Source organism: Pinus tabuliformis, chromosome X (genome assembly GCF_031772625.1).
Source record: "Pinus tabuliformis cultivar Carrire ecotype Pingquan chromosome X, CPIR1, whole genome shotgun sequence".
NCBI lineage: Eukaryota > Viridiplantae > Streptophyta > Pinopsida > Pinales > Pinaceae > Pinus > Pinus tabuliformis.
This window is the reverse complement of record NC_142308.1, coordinates 130,712,066-130,728,577: the sequence shown is the minus strand read 5'-3', so window position 1 is coordinate 130,728,577 and position 16,512 is coordinate 130,712,066. Positions and strand designations below refer to the sequence as shown.

At 36.0% G+C, this 16,512-nt stretch overlaps 2 pseudogenes; both read left to right on the top strand.

Annotated features, from left to right (window-relative positions):
• Window positions 1–228: 228 nt before the first annotated feature.
• LOC149138785 (cyclin-dependent kinase F-4 pseudogene) lies at window positions 229–1,116 on the top strand (annotated as a pseudogene).
• Window positions 1,117–8,956: 7,840 nt separating this feature from the next.
• LOC149138784 (cyclin-dependent kinase F-4 pseudogene) lies at window positions 8,957–9,844 on the top strand (annotated as a pseudogene).
• Window positions 9,845–16,512: the final 6,668 nt, after the last annotated feature.

Below are 16,512 nucleotides of genomic sequence, written 5' to 3'. Positions count from 1 at the left end.
AAAAATTAACTAACTTTATATTTTTAAGATAGAAAAATATATAAATAAAAACTAAGTTTATATTTTTAAGATAGAGAAATATATTGTGGAAGCCGACCCGAAATTTGGTGCAGAAATCTTTCTTATTTGTATTTATAAGTTTTAACAAAGAATAGCTCACTTAATGTATGAATTCGTAAGAGTAGTTCGGCACAGGCTCAATGTTGTTATTTTAAAATTTCAGAGCCAATGGATCGTTATGTCATTCTCGGAGAGATTTTGGGCACAGGTACTAATGGAACCGTTCGGAAGGCGACGGAGATAATGACGGGCAATATTTTTGCCATCAAGAAACTCAAGAGAAGTTTCAGTGCGTATGAGGAATGCTTGAATATTGCAGAGGTGAGATGCATGCGAGAATTGGTTCACCCCAATATAGTAAGCCTGCATGAAGTGATAATGGAGAGTAACACATTATATTTGGTGCTCGAGTGTATGGATTGTGATTTGACTGAGCTCATGAGACTCAGAGGCCATCCATTCTCAGAGCAAGAAGTGCGCAATTTATTCTTCCAGCTTTTCAAGGGGCTTGCATACATGCACGAGCAAGGATATTGTCACCGAGATCTGAAGCCAAAAAACCTATTAGTTTGTGGAGACACCATTAAAATTGCAGATTTTGGGTTGTCTAAAAACCTGCTACTTCAATCAGGGCAGCCACTCCGATCATTTGTTGTGACACGTCCCTATCGAGCGTCGGAACTGCTTCTTAGATCCACTGATTATGACTTCGCCATTGACATCTGGGCAATGGGTGTTATCATGGCGCAACTTTTGGTTGGCTGCAATCTCTTTGGTGGCTCGAGGGAGGTAAATCAGATTTATAAAATTTTCTCTGTGATTGGATGTCCCAATAGCCAAACATGGCTTCATGGGTTAGCTCTCGCTGCATCTTTGAATTATAATTTTCCAAAAGAGTTTAGGTTTGTTGATGCTACTAAACGGTTGTCCTCTCTCATACCGAGTGTAAGTGCTGAGGCCATAGACCTAATAAAATTAATGTTATCGTGGGATCCTAACAGCAGACCCACGGCAAGAAAATCACTCCAGCACCCATTCTTCATTCCCTGTCACTAGTGCCACACAAATACCTGAAAACCTGCTTCACTGTTGTCCAGTGCTCCTTCCCTGGTTTTAACATAAACCTACTCAATACTCTCACTGTATGTGGAATGTCTAGTCTAGTATAAACCATTGCATACATCAGGCTACCAACTGCACTTGCATATGGAACACGGGACATGTCCTCTTCCTCTTCTTGTGTCTTGGGACACTATTCAACAGATAACCTCACACCTACAGGAATAGGAACCTTCACTGGTTTACTATCCTGCATATTAAACCTCTGCAGTATTGTCTCGACATACTTCCTTTGGTTTAACCAGAGCTTCCTCTTTGCCCGATCTCTTTTAATTTCCATGCCCAAAATATAGTTTGCAGCACCAAGATCTTTTATGTCGAATTTGGAGGAAAATTGGATCTTCAAATCCTGGATAACTTCTTTGTCATTTCGAATCAACAACATATCATCCACATACAAGAGCAAATAAATAACACGGTCACCAATTAATTTAAAATACACACAGTGATCTGCTTTGCTTCTGGTGAAGCCAAGTCCCTGTATAAATGTATCAAATTTCTCATACCACATCCTTGGTGACTATTTTAACCCATACAAAGACTTCTTTAACTTGCATGCCAGTTCTTTCTTACCCTTCATCGCAAAGCCTTCAGGTTGCTTCATGTAGATTTCCTCTTCTAGATCCCTGTGAAGAAATGTTGTCTTCAGATCCATCTGTTCTACCTCAAAATCAAAAACAGCACCAATAGATAAAATTAATCTAATAGAATTTACCTTGGCAACAAGAGAAAAAATATCACCAAAATCAATTCCCGACACCTGGGAATAACCTTTTGCTACCAACCGAGCTTTGTATTTCTCCACTTTTCCTTCTGCATTTGTCTTCTTTCTGAACACCCATTTGCTGCCAATGGGTTTCCTTCCAGCTGGCAACTCTACCAGATCCCAAGCCTCATTTTTGTACAAAGATTCCATTTCATCAACCATGGCCTCTTTCCAGAGTTTTCCATCCTCTGAATCCACTCCTTCCTTCACAGTTTTGGGATCATCGTTAGTAACAGACAAAGAAAAATTTGAACAGAAAGCAAATGGACTATACCTTTTTGGCTGCCTTCTTTCTCGAACTGATCTTCTCACAACCATAGTTTGTGGCTCTTCATCTTTTTATTCCTCCTTTGCTGTAGAGACTGATTCTTCCTCCTTTAGCTCAAACTCTATCTTCTCAAGTTCCTTCGGTTGGACTTCATATTTAATAACATCTTTCACCTCTCTAAACACCACATCTCGGCTATACATAACCTTCCTTATTACTAGGTTCCAAAGCTTATAACCCTTTAAACCATCCTTATACCCAATAAATATGCACTTTTTGGATTTACTATCCAATTTTGTTCTTTTCTCCTTTGGAACATGTACATATGCATCACATCCAAATACCCTCAAATGTGAAAATAGAGGGTTTCTTACCAGTCCATACCTCTTGTGGAGTCTTATCCTCTAACACTAATGAAGGCGACCTGTTGACTAGGTAACATGCAGTATCCACCGCCTCTACCCAAAATTTCTATCCTAACCCGACACCACTGAGCATGCTTCTTGCCCTTTCCATCAATGTCTTGTTCATTCTTTCTACAACTCCATTGTGTTGAGGTGTATATGGAGTATTCTTCTGCCGTGCTATATCACACTTCTTACAGAATTCTTCAAATTCCTTACTGCAAAACTCTCCACCATTATCTATCCTCAATACCTTTATCTTCTTCTCTATCTGGTTTTCCACTAGAGCCTTAAATTCTTTAAACCTATCCAAGACTTCAGATTTCTTCTTAAGGAAATATATCCATGTATTCCTTGAGAAGTCATCTATAAATGATACATAGTACACAGACATACCCAGTGATGGAACCTTCACAGGTCCAAACACATCACTATGCACAAGCTCTAAAATATGTTTCGCCCTCTTACCACCAGAGGGGAAACTCACCCGATTTTGCTTCCTGTATACACAATTTTCACAGAAATCAAAATCCAGAGAGCTATTACTCATACCTTTACCATGAAGTATTCAAAGGCCCTTCTCTCCAATATGTCCAAGCCTTTGATGCCACAACATGGTCTTTTCTCTAGAGACCACTAGATTTTTTGCTCCATTTTCAGGAACCACAGAACTGTTGCACCCATCAACAATAGTGCTACCTTGTAGCTTGTACAAAGTTCTAATCCGAACTCCCCGCATCAATACCAGTGCTCCCTGAACCATCTTACAGGTATCCTTCTCGAACACTATTTTTACACCTGCATCATCCAGCTTACTAATAGAAATCAAATTTCTGGCTAATGCAGGAATATGTAGAACAAACGGAAGTGTTCTAACCCTTCCACCTTACAGCTTCAACTTTAATTTTCCACGACCAATGATTCTAGCCTTCCTATCATCCCCTAAGAGGACATCACCACCATAAAATTTCTCATACTCACAGAACCACTCTCTATGGGGAGTGAAGTGAAAGGATGCACCTGAGTCAATCAACCATGCCTCATGATCTACATGTGTACTTAAAGAAGCCAAGTACACATCCCCACCTTCATCTGAGGTGGTTTTCACCTCTACAAAAGGAGCCTCATCAGATCCCTTTCCTTTGTCAGGAGCTTTAAATTTACAGTCCCTTTTGAAGTAGCCTTCCTTTTCGCATTTCTAGCACACCACCTTTACAGGTTTTCCTGGAGATTTAGATCTCCCTTTAGATTTAGTTCTCCCACTCGATGACTTTTTTTTTTTTCTGTTCTGGGACCGTCCTCATACAGATAAGGCACGACCAGTTTGGCTCTCCATATTTTTCCGTCTCATCTCCTCCATCAACAAAGCTGAGACTATTTCATCAAACTATAAGGCATTTGCATTGCTACCTATTGTAATAACTAGACTATCCCACGAATATGGTAGAGAACACAACAAACCGATGCACTTATCTTCATCTAAAATTTTAATATCAACAGATGCTAACTGACTTACCACAGTATTAAATGCATTCAGATGCTTTGTCACCAAGTCTCTATCTTTCATCCTCAAGTTATATAGCAACTTTTTCCATAGGAATAGTTTATTCACCAAAGACTTAGATTGGTACAAAGTCCCTAACTTGTCCCGCAAAGCCTTTGTTGTAGCTTCCCCTGATACATTCAACAATACTAAATCTGAGACACAGAATCGTATTGTGCTTTTTGCCTTCAGATCCAACCTCTTCCATTCTTCATCAGACACTCCCACTGGTTTAGTACCTGGATCTACTGCGATCCACTAGCCTTTATCCACCAACAGATCCTCCATCTTGAGTTTCCACAACTCAAAACTCTGACCATTAAATTTTTCAATCTCTATCTTTCCACTGCTCGCCATCTTCTTTCCCAACCAGAATCGATCTCGCAGATCTCCCACTGAACAGGGTCTACCACAGGCCCAAGCGAAACCCCTCAGCAACAAAGGCATCCCATTGAAGCCAAATTTGCTCTGATACCAAATGTAGGTTTTAACCCCATACAAAAATTACCTGCATACAAATTCTAAAACACAGAAAATAAATAATGCGAGAGAAGAACACATAAAACACATATACATAGAGATTTTCACATGGATCCCAAAACCGGGACTACCAGCTTGATTTTTCATTATGTTCCTTTCAATGTTACAATACATATTTATACATACCGAAGCATCCAATACCATGGACCAAAAACCATCGCGTCAAATACCATGGACTGAAAACCATCGCGTCCAAAAAACATGTGCGAAAATCATCCACAAAACCATAGGTGGGTCTGCCCAACCTAACATAGGGTCCAAAACCAAAATTTTCATTACGGGTGCCCCTCAAACCCCCTGTTAACTACGTGGAAAGAATATAATACAACCCAACATATAATGCTCCGATACCACATGAAGAATAATCACAAAGCCATATAACCATATGCACAACAAATTAACACACAAAAATTAAACTGGCGGAAAAGGAAGAGAGCCATCATGTGGTCTCTCATGCTCATGTAATTCACATTATTCAAATCATTTAATAATGCATTTAAATACACGAGTAAGTGGTCTTAAGATAGGGCGTCTATATTAGAGTCACTTGGTTGAAACAATTTCTCAACTTACACACTAATTTAGGTGAGCTAGTTGGAGAGGATATCTCATCCAAACTAGACTCCTTAGTTTGAGGAATTCTCATGATTTTATTTATTTAATTTAATAATTGGATTTATTATTGATTTTTAAGAGAGCGAGGCTAACAAAATTTATGGTTCCTCCATTTGAAACCATCACATCACACTCTAGTGATGGATATAGGAAGAAATTAGATTCCTTCACTATCTTACAATGAATAAAATTATGGGTATTGCCCGAATCAATGAACACTATTACCTTTGTATTCTTCATATGCCCTTATATCTTGAGAGTTTGAGGAGTGGTAATTCTGGCCAATGCATTACAAAATATGGTCAAATTCATTTCTTCTCTCTCTAGGGTGTGTTCCTGGTGTATATCCTCTTCCTTTGACATTTTTTGTTCCTTTTCTTCCTCCTCTTCACAATCTATGTAAAATATTTTCTTCTCAACACACTTATGACCTATATTGTATTTCCTATCACAATTGTAACAAAGCCCTTTTGCTCTTTTTTCTTCTAATGTTTGTGGTGTCAACCTTGTGCGTTCTGAAGGCTAGGGGCAACAACACTTCCACCTTTATAGTTGTGAGTGGTAGGCTTCCTTGTTGTCATAATTTTTCTTTCAATTTTTCTTGCCAACCCGAATGCATTTTCCAATGAATCAGGTTCCCAAAGGAAAGCCTCATGTTGGATTTTTATCCCTTAAATTCCCTATGAACACATCAATCCTATGCTCGTCTGGAATACCTTTTACCCTTATATTCAATTTTTGGAAGTCCTCAATGTGCTCCACCATTGAACCCTTTTGTTTAAGATTTATCAATTGGCTAAAAAAGGTGTTTCTTTTTGTATCCTCATAATGTGCTATCATTTCTTTCATAAAAATTACCCAAGTGGCATTTTTTTACGAGAGAAAATCCATCAATACCATAGAAACTAATTGGGTTCCAAATATAAAGTTGCAATGCATACCTTTTGTTTGTTTTGCACATTATGGAGATCAAAATATTGCTCCATTGTAGTATCCATGTTATGGGATCCTTTCCATCAAACTTCCTCATATCAATCTCTTCAACATGGTGGGTCTTCAATCCAATGTTAGAGTCTATGAAATCATGATTAACATTTATTTTGTTCTCTTCATGAGTTTCCTTTACTACCCTTTCACGATTACTAAGCATTTCTTGTAGCAACTTTGTCAAATCTATCTTCAAATCTTCCATGTTGCATTTATGTTTTTCTTCTATACCATCCATCTTAGATTCCATGCCATCTATATTAGCTTCCATTCCAGTCTTTAAACCATCCATCTTAGCTTCAATTACTTTATGTGAGAGCCAATTTTTTTGCACTTGGTTTCGTAATTTTGATATATCATGTTGCATTTCTTCCTCTTCTTCATGTGTCATTATAGAGATTTCGGTTTGCTTACTAGGTGTTTCCATTTTCTTTCTTCCGTCCAACAATGAATGATAATTATGCTTCACAATTTCCTTTGAATCACTCCAAACTACTTTCTCAAACAAAACTTATGGAAATTTAAAAAAAAACTAAACGTCTTTTTTTTCCAACAAAGACGTATATGTTTTGGGATATGAAGGTGCATTGATAAAGTTTTAGTATATTTGTTTCCAACAAAAAAATGTATTTTCATATTAAAACAAATATACATGTGGTTGCCAAGCTTGGTCTCTTAAAAAAAGATCAAATTCCTCACTTGATGCAATGATAAAATATTTCAGAAACATCAAATTAAACAAAAATTCACTTATTACAATCAATTTTTTAAACGTGGTGGTTTTACATTGATATTTATTTCAAAAGAACAGATCCAACATATCATTTGTACTATAGCTCAATTAGAAATAAATTGAAGTTTGAAATTGGTTATTTCCATTTATGTTTTTGTATTATCTCCTTCAATCATTTGTGCATCCTTAGAGCTTACTAAAACAACATGTGTAACTTCTTATTTAGCTCTCTATAGATTGTTGCAAAGATAATGAAATAAAATATGTTTTCCCCTCTCTAATTTTCTCCATTAATAGTGTTGATAATAATGTTATACTAAAAGTTTCATTTTCCTACTCATTCATAACTTGTACACTATTTGCAAATTTCTATTATGTTATTTTTAGAGTTTATCATAGAATACACATTTTTCTTATTTAATCCATCTATTACAATTCCTTTGAAATTAATCTCATAATATCTTCTTAAAAATGCATTACCTCCTACTCCACAAATGTTGTGATTGCTATAAACATATCCCATCAAAATAACACTCCAATTTTTCTAATCTATATATAAAATTTGAAGAAGATTTTTAATTATTTTCCTTAAATGAAACCCATATTTCTCCCTATATAACATGTAGTTTACTTATGTAAAAAATACCTGAAGTTTAAAACCTATATAAATAATAAAATACAAATCACAATATAACATTTACACAAACAAAAACTTGTATTGATATTCCCAACAAAAAAATAATATTCACTAATGCAACAACCTCCAAATGAAAAATATTTGGATATAATGTCAATCTCAACAAACCTAACATAAAGTTAGTCTAACTTTATGACTAATTTCTTACCATAAAAACCTTAATTATTAATGATTACAATGATAATATTAATAATTTTTTACTAGTTAATATATATTACGCTAATGAATCACAACAGGACCATTTAATAAATAAATAAAATTTTCAATAACCTAAAATAAAATATTTACACTCATTAACCCTATTACCTATTCAATTATTATAAATAGTCAGTTATCTAAGAAAACAAAAAACCCTTTTATTATGATCTAAAATATCAATAAGAATGGAGAAAGAGTTATAATGAATATTGCCATGGTTGAACCAGTATAATAGAAATTTGATTTCTAAACAGCATATATTTAATATAAATTTAAAATATTATTAATGGTGATATCTTTTGGAATTTTTTTTAGTTTTGTAAGTTTTTATTTGTATGTGAAATTGTTTATAATTGTTTTTAGAGTGTGGAAATCTATCATGTATTAATAGTTTTTTTTGGCTACTGTCACCTAAGGCTAACTTATAAATGACTCATTGTTCTTATTCAAAGAAAACTACACCACTTAGAATAACTAGCCGCTGGTGTGTAAAGGGTAAGCTTTCACTCCTAAGCCAATGGGACTTGGGCTGTTAGCCTGTTTCTTTATGTGACGGAAAAGAGCTTGGCTAAATAGATCTTAGCCAAGTAAAAGCAGTTTTAGGACATACTTCAACCTTGTTGGTTATAATCTTTATTTACAATACAAAATGTTAAAAAAAAAACTTACCCAAACAAAAACAGTTTTAAGGGATATTCCAAACTCATTACTTATACAAAAACAGTTTTAAGGGATATTACAAACTCATTACTTATACAGGTTATTTAGCATACTTATTTGATTTAACTTTATTTATTTAAAAATTAACTAACTTTATATTTTTAAGATAGAAAAATATATAAATAAAAACTAAGTTTATATTTTTAAGATAGAGAAATATATTGTGGAAGCCGACCCGAAATTTGGTGCAGAAATCTTTCTTATTTGTATTTATAAGTTTTAACAAAGAATAGCTCACTTAATGTATGAATTCGTAAGAGTAGTTCGGCACAGGCTCAATGTTGTTATTTTAAAATTTCAGAGCCAATGGATCGTTATGTCATTCTCGGAGAGGTTTTGGGCACAGGAACTAATGGAACCGTTCGGAAGGCGACGGAGATAATGACGGGCAATATTTTTGCCATCAAGAAACTCAAGAGAAGTTTCAGTGCGTATGAGGAATGCTTGAATATTGCAGAGGTGAGATGCATGCGAGAATTGGTTCACCCCAATATAGTAAGCCTGCATGAAGTGATAATGGAGAGTAACACATTATATTTGGTGCTCGAGTGTATGGATTGTGATTTGACTGAGCTCATGAGACTCAGAGGCCATCCATTCTCAGAGCAAGAAGTGCGCAATTTATTCTTCCAGCTTTTCAAGGGGCTTGCATACATGCACGAGCAAGGATATTGTCACCGAGATCTGAAGCCAAAAAACCTATTAGTTTGTGGAGACACCATTAAAATTGCAGATTTTGGGTTGTCTAAAAACCTGCTACTTCAATCAGGGCAGCCACTCCGATCATTTGTTGTGACACGTCCCTATCGAGCGCTGGAACTGCTTCTTAGATCCACTGATTATGACTTCGCCATTGACATCTGGGCAATGGGTGTTATCATGGCGCAACTTTTGGCTGGCTGCAATCTCTTTGGTGGCTCGAGGGAGGTAAATCAGATTTATAAAATTTTCTCTGTGATTGGATGTCCCAATAGCCAAACATGGCTTCATGGGTTAGCTCTCGCTGCATCTTTGAATTATAATTTTCCAAAAGAGTTTAGGTTTGTTGATGCTACTAAACGGTTGTCCTCTCTCATACCGAGTGTAAGTGCTGAGGCCATAGACCTAATAAAATTAATGTTATCGTGGGATCCTAACAGCAGACCCACGGCAAGAAAATCACTCCAGCACCCATTCTTCATTCCCTGTCACTAGTGCCACACAAATACCTGAAAACCTGCTTCACTGTTGTCCAGTGCTCCTTCCCTGGTTTTAACATAAACCTACTCAATACTCTCACTGTATGTGGAATGTCTAGTCTAGTATAAACCATTGCATACATCAGGCTACCAACTGCACTTGCATATGGAACACGGGACATGTCCTCTTCCTCTTCTTGTGTTTTGGGACACTATTCAACAGATAACCTCACACCTACAGGAATAGGAACCTTCACTGGTTTACTATCCTGCATATTAAACCTCTGCAGTATTGTCTCGACATACTTCCTTTGGTTTAACCAGAGCTTCCTCTTTGCCCGATCTCTTTTAATTTCCATGCCCAAAATATAGTTTGCAGCACCAAGATCTTTTATGTCGAATTTGGAGGAAAATTGGATCTTCAAATCCTGGATAACTTCTTTGTCATTTCGAATCAACAACATATCATCCACATACAAGAGCAAATAAATAACACGGTCACCAATTAATTTAAAATACACACAGTGATCTGCTTTGCTTCTGGTGAAGCCAAGTCCCTGTATAAATGTATCAAATTTCTCATACCACATCCTTGGTGACTATTTTAACCCATACAAAGACTTCTTTAACTTGCATGCCAGTTCTTTCTTACCCTTCATCGCAAAGCCTTCAGGTTGCTTCATGTAGATTTCCTCTTCTAGATCCCTGTGAAGAAATGTTGTCTTCAGATCCATCTGTTCTACCTCAAAATCAAAAACAGCACCAACAGATAAAATTAATCTAATAGAAGTTACCTTGGCAACAAGAGAAAAAATATCACCAAAATCAATTCCCGACACCTGGGAATAACCTTTTGCTACCAACCGAGCTTTGTATTTCTCCACTTTTCCTTCTGCATTTGTCTTCTTTCTGAACACCCATTTGCTGCCAATGGGTTTCCTTCCAGCTGGCAACTCTACCAGATCCCAAGCCTCATTTTTGTACAAAGATTCCATTTCATCAACCATGGCCTCTTTCCAGAGTTTTCCATCCTCTGAATCCACTCCTTCCTTCACAGTTTTGGGATCATCGTTAGTAACAGACAAAGAAAAATTTGAACAGAAAGCAAATGGACTATACCTTTTTGGCTGCCTTCTTTCTCGAACTGATCTTCTCACAACCAGAGTTTGTGGCTCTTCATCTTTTTATTCCTCCTTTGCTGTAGAGACTGATTCTTCCTCCTTTAGCTCAAACTCTATCTTCTCAAGTTCCTTCGGTTGGACTTCATATTTAATAACATCTTTCACCTCTCTAAACACCACATCTCGGCTATACATAACCTTCCTTATTACTAGGTTCCAAAGCTTATAACCCTTTAAACCATCCTTATACCCAATAAATATGCACTTTTTGGATTTACTATCCAATTTTGTTCTTTTCTCCTTTGCAACATGTACATATGCATCACATCCAAATACCCTCAAATGTGAAAGAGAGGGTTTCTTACCAGTCCATACCTCTTGTGGAGTCTTATCCTCTAACACTAATGAAGGCGACCTGTTGACTAGGTAACATGCAGTATCCACCGCCTCTACCCAAAATTTCTATCCTAACCCGACACCACTGAGCATGCTTCTTGCCCTTTCCATCAATGTCTTGTTCATTCTTTCTACAACTCCATTGTGTTGAGGTGTATATGGAGTATTCTTCTGCCGTGCTATATCACACTTCTTACAGAATTCTTCAAATTCCTTACTGCAAAACTCTCCACCATTATCTATCCTCAATACCTTTATCTTCTTCTCTATCTGGTTTTCCACTAGAGCCTTAAATTCTTTAAACCTATCCAAGACTTCAGATTTCTTCTTAAGGAAATATATCCATGTATTCCTTGAGAAGTCATCTATAAATGATACATAGTACACAGACATACCCAGTGATGGAACCTTCACAGGTCCAAACACATCACTATGCACAAGCTCTAAAATATGTTTCGCCCTCTTACCACCAGAGGGGAAACTCACCCGATTTTGCTTCCTGTATACACAATTTTCACAGAAATCAAAATCCAGAGAGCTATTACTCATACCTTCTACCATACCTTTACCATGAAGTATTCAAAGGCCCTTCTCTCCAATATGTCCAAGCCTTTGATGCCACAACATGGTCTTTTCTCTAGAGACCACTAGATTTTTTGCTCCATTTTCAGGAACCACAGAACTGTTGCACCCATCAACAATAGTGCTACCTTGTAGCTTGTACAAAGTTCTAATCCGAACTCCCCGCATCAATACCAGTGCTCCCTGAACCATCTTACAGGTATCCTTCTCGAACACTATTTTTACACCTGCATCATCCAGCTTATTAATAGAAATCAAATTTCTGGCTAATGCAGGAATATGTAGAACAAACGGAAGTGTTCTAACCCTTCCACCTTACAGCTTCAACTTTAATTTTCCACGACCAATGATTCTAGCCTTCCTATCATCCCCTAAGAGGACATCACCACCATAAAATTTCTCATACTCACAGAACCACTCTCTATGGGGAGTGAAGTGAAAGGATGCACCTGAGTCAATCAACCATGCCTCATGATCTACATGTGTACTTAAAGAAGCCAAGTACACATCCCCACCTTCATCTGAGGTGGTTTTCACCTCTGCAAAAGGAGCCTCATCAGATCCCTTTCCTTTGTCAGGAGCTTTAAATTTACAGTCCCTTTTGAAGTAGCCTTCCTTTTCGCATTTCTAGCACACCACCTTTACAGGTTTTCCTGGAGATTTAGATCTCCCTTTAGATTTAGTTCTCCCACTCGATGACTTATTTTTTTTTCTGTTCTGGGACCGTCCTCATACAGATAAGGCATGACCAGTTTGGCTCTCCATATTTTTCCGTCTCATCTCCTCCATCAACAAAGCTGAGACTATTTCATCAAACTATAAGGCATTTGCATTGCTACCTATTGTAATAACTAGACTATCCCACGAATATGGTAGAGAACACAACAAACTGATGCACTTATCTTCATCTAAAATTTTAATATCAAGAGATGCTAACTGACTTACCACAGTATTAAATGCATTCAGATGCTTTGTCACCAAGTCTCTATCTTTCATCCTCAAGTTATATAGCAACTTTTTCCATAGGAATAGTTTATTCACCAAAGACTTAGATTGGTACAAAGTCCCTAACTTGTCCCGCAAAGCCTTTGTTGTAGCTTCCCCTGATACATTCAACAATACTAAATCTGAGACACAGAATCGTATTGTGCTTTTGGCCTTCAGATCCAACCTCTTCCATTCTTCATCAGACACTCCCACTGGTTTAGTACATGGATCTACTGCGATCCACTAGCCTTTATCCACCAACAGATCCTCCATCTTGAGTTTCCACAACTCAAAACTCTGACCATTAAATTTCTCAATCTCTATCTTTCCACTGCTCGCCATCTTCTTTCACCACCAGAATCGATCTCGCAGATCTCCCACTGAACAGGGTCTACCACAGGCCCAAGCGAAACCCCTCAGCAACAAAGGCATCCCATTGAAGCCAAATTTGCTCTGATACCAAATGTAGGTTTTAACCCCATACAAAAATTACCTGCATACAAATTCTAAAACATAGAAAATAAATAATGCGAGAGAAGAACACATAAAACACATATACATAGAGATTTTCACATGGATCCCAAAACCGGGACTACCAGCTTGATTTTTCATTATGTTCCTTTCAATGTTACAATACATATTTATACATACCGAAGCATCCAATACCATGGAACAAAAACCATCGTGTCAAATACCATGGACTGAAAACCATCGCGTCCAAAAAACATGTGCGAAAATCATCCACAAAACCATAGGTGGGTCTGCCCAACCTAACATAGGGTCCAAAACCAAAATTTTCATTACGGGTGCCCCTCAAACCCCCTGTTAACTACGTGGAAAGAATATAATACAACCCAACATATAATGCTCCGATACCACATGAAGAATAATCACAAACCCATATAACCATATGCACAACAAATTAACACACAAAAATTAAACTGGCGGAAAAGGAAGAGAGCCATCATGTGGTCTCTCATGCTCATGTAATTCACATTATTCAAATCATTTAATAATGCATTTAAATACACGAGTAAGTGGTCTTAAGATAGGGCGTCTATATTAGAGTCACTTGGTTGAAACAATTTCTCAACTTACACACTAATTTAGGTGAGCTAGTTGGAGAGGATATCTCATCCAAACTAGACTCCTTAGTTTGAGGAATTCTCATGATTTTATTTATTTAATTTAATAATTGGATTTATTATTGATTTTTAAGAGAGCGAGGCTAACAAAATTTATGGTTCCTCCATTTGAAACCATCACATCACACTCTAGTGATGGATATAGGAAGAAATTAGATTCCTTCACTATCTTACAATGAATAAAATTATGGGTATTGCCCGAATCAATGAACACTATTACCTTTGTATTCTTCATATGCCCTTATATCTTGAGAGTTTGAGGAGTGGTAATTCTGGCCAATGCATTACAAAATATGGTCAAATTCATTTCTTCTCTCTCTAGGGTGTGTTCCTGGTGTATATCCTCTTCCTTTGACATTTTTTGTTCCTTTTCTTCCTCCTCTTCACAATCTATGTAAAATATTTTCTTCTCAACCCACTTATGACCTATATTGTATTTCCTATCACAATTGTAACAAAGCCCTTTTGCTCTTTTTTCTTCTAATGTTTGTGGTGTCAACCTTGTGCGTTCTGAAGGATAGGGGCAACAACACTTCGACCTTTATAGTTGTGAGTGGTAGGCTTCCTTGTTGTCATAATTTTTCTTTCAATTTTTCATGCCAACCCGAATGCATTTTCCAATGAATCAGGTTCCCAAAGGAAAGCCTCATGTTGGATTTTTATCCCTTAAATTCCCTATGAACACATCAATCCTATGCTCGTCTGGAATACCTTTTACCCTTATATTCAATTTTTGGAAGTCCTCAATGTGCTCCACCATTGAACCCTTTTGTTTAAGATTTATCAATTGGCTAAAAAAGGTGTTTCTTTTTGTATCCTCATAATGTGCTATCATTTCTTTCATAAAAATTACCCAAGTGGTATTTTTTTACGAGAGAAAATCCATCAATACCATAGAAACTAATTGGGTTCCAAATATAAAGTTGCAATGCATACCTTTTGTTTGTTTTGCACATTATGGAGATCAAAATATTGCTCCATTGTAGTATCCATGTTATGGGATCCTTTCCATCAAACTTCCTCATATCAATCTCTTCAACATGGTGGGTCTTCAATCCAATGTTAGAGTCTATGAAATCATGATTAACATTTATTTTGTTCTCTTCATGAGTTTCCTTTACTACCCTTTCACGATTACTAAGCATTTCTTGTAGCAACTTTGTCAAATCTATCTTCAAATCTTCCATGTTGCATTTATGTTTTTCTTCTATACCATCCATCTTAGATTCCATGCCATCTATATTAGCTTCCATTCCAGTCTTTAAACCATCCATCTTAGCTTCAATTACTTTATGTGAGAGCCAATTTTTTTGCACTTGGTTTCGTAATTTTGATATATCATGTTGCATTTCTTCCTCTTCTTCATGTGTCATTATAGAGATTTCGGTTTGCTTACTAGGTGTTTCCATTTTCTTTCTTCGGTCTAACAATGAATGATAATTATGCTTCACAATTTCCTTTGAATCACTCCAAACTACTTTCTCAAACAAAACTTATGGAAATTAAAAAAAAAACTAAACGTCTTTTTTTTCCAACAAAGACGTATATGTTTTGGGATATGAAGGTGCATTGATAAAGTTTTAGTATATTTGTTTCCAACAAAAAAATGTATTTTCATATTAAAACAAATATACATGTGGTTGCCAAGCTTGGTCTCTTAAAAGAAGATCAAATTCCTCACTTGATGCAATGATAAAATATTTCAGAAACATCAAATTAAACAAAAATTCAGTTATTACAATCAATTTTTTAAACGTGGTGGTTTTACATTGATATTTATTTCAAAAGAATAGATCCAACATATCATTTGTACTATAGCTCAATTAGAAATAAATTGAAGTTTGAAATTGGTTATTTCCATTTATGTTTTTGTATTATCTCCTTCAATCATTTGTGCATCCTTAGAGCTTACTAAAACAACATGTGTAACTTCTTATTTAGCTCTCTATAGATTGTTGCAAAGATAATGAAATAAAATATGTTTTCCCCTCTCTAATTTTCTCCATTAATAGTGTTGATAATAATGTTATACTAAAAGTTCCATTTTCCTACTCATTCATAACTTGTACACTATTTGCAAATTTCTATTATGTTATTTTTAGAGTTTATCATAGAATACACATTTTTCTTATTTAATCCATCTATTACAATTCCTTTGAAATTAATCTCATAATATCTTCTTAAAAATGCATTACCTCCTACTCCACAAATGTTGTGATTGCTATAAACATATCCCATCAAAATAACACTCCAATTTTTCTAATCTATATATAAAATTTGAAGAAGATTTTTAATTATTTTCCTTATATGAAACCCATATTTCTCCCTATATAACATGTAGTTTACTTATGTAAAAAATACCTGAAGTTTAAAACCTATATAAATAATAAAATACAAATCACAATATAACATTTACACAAACAAAAACTTGTATTGATATTCCCAACAAAAAA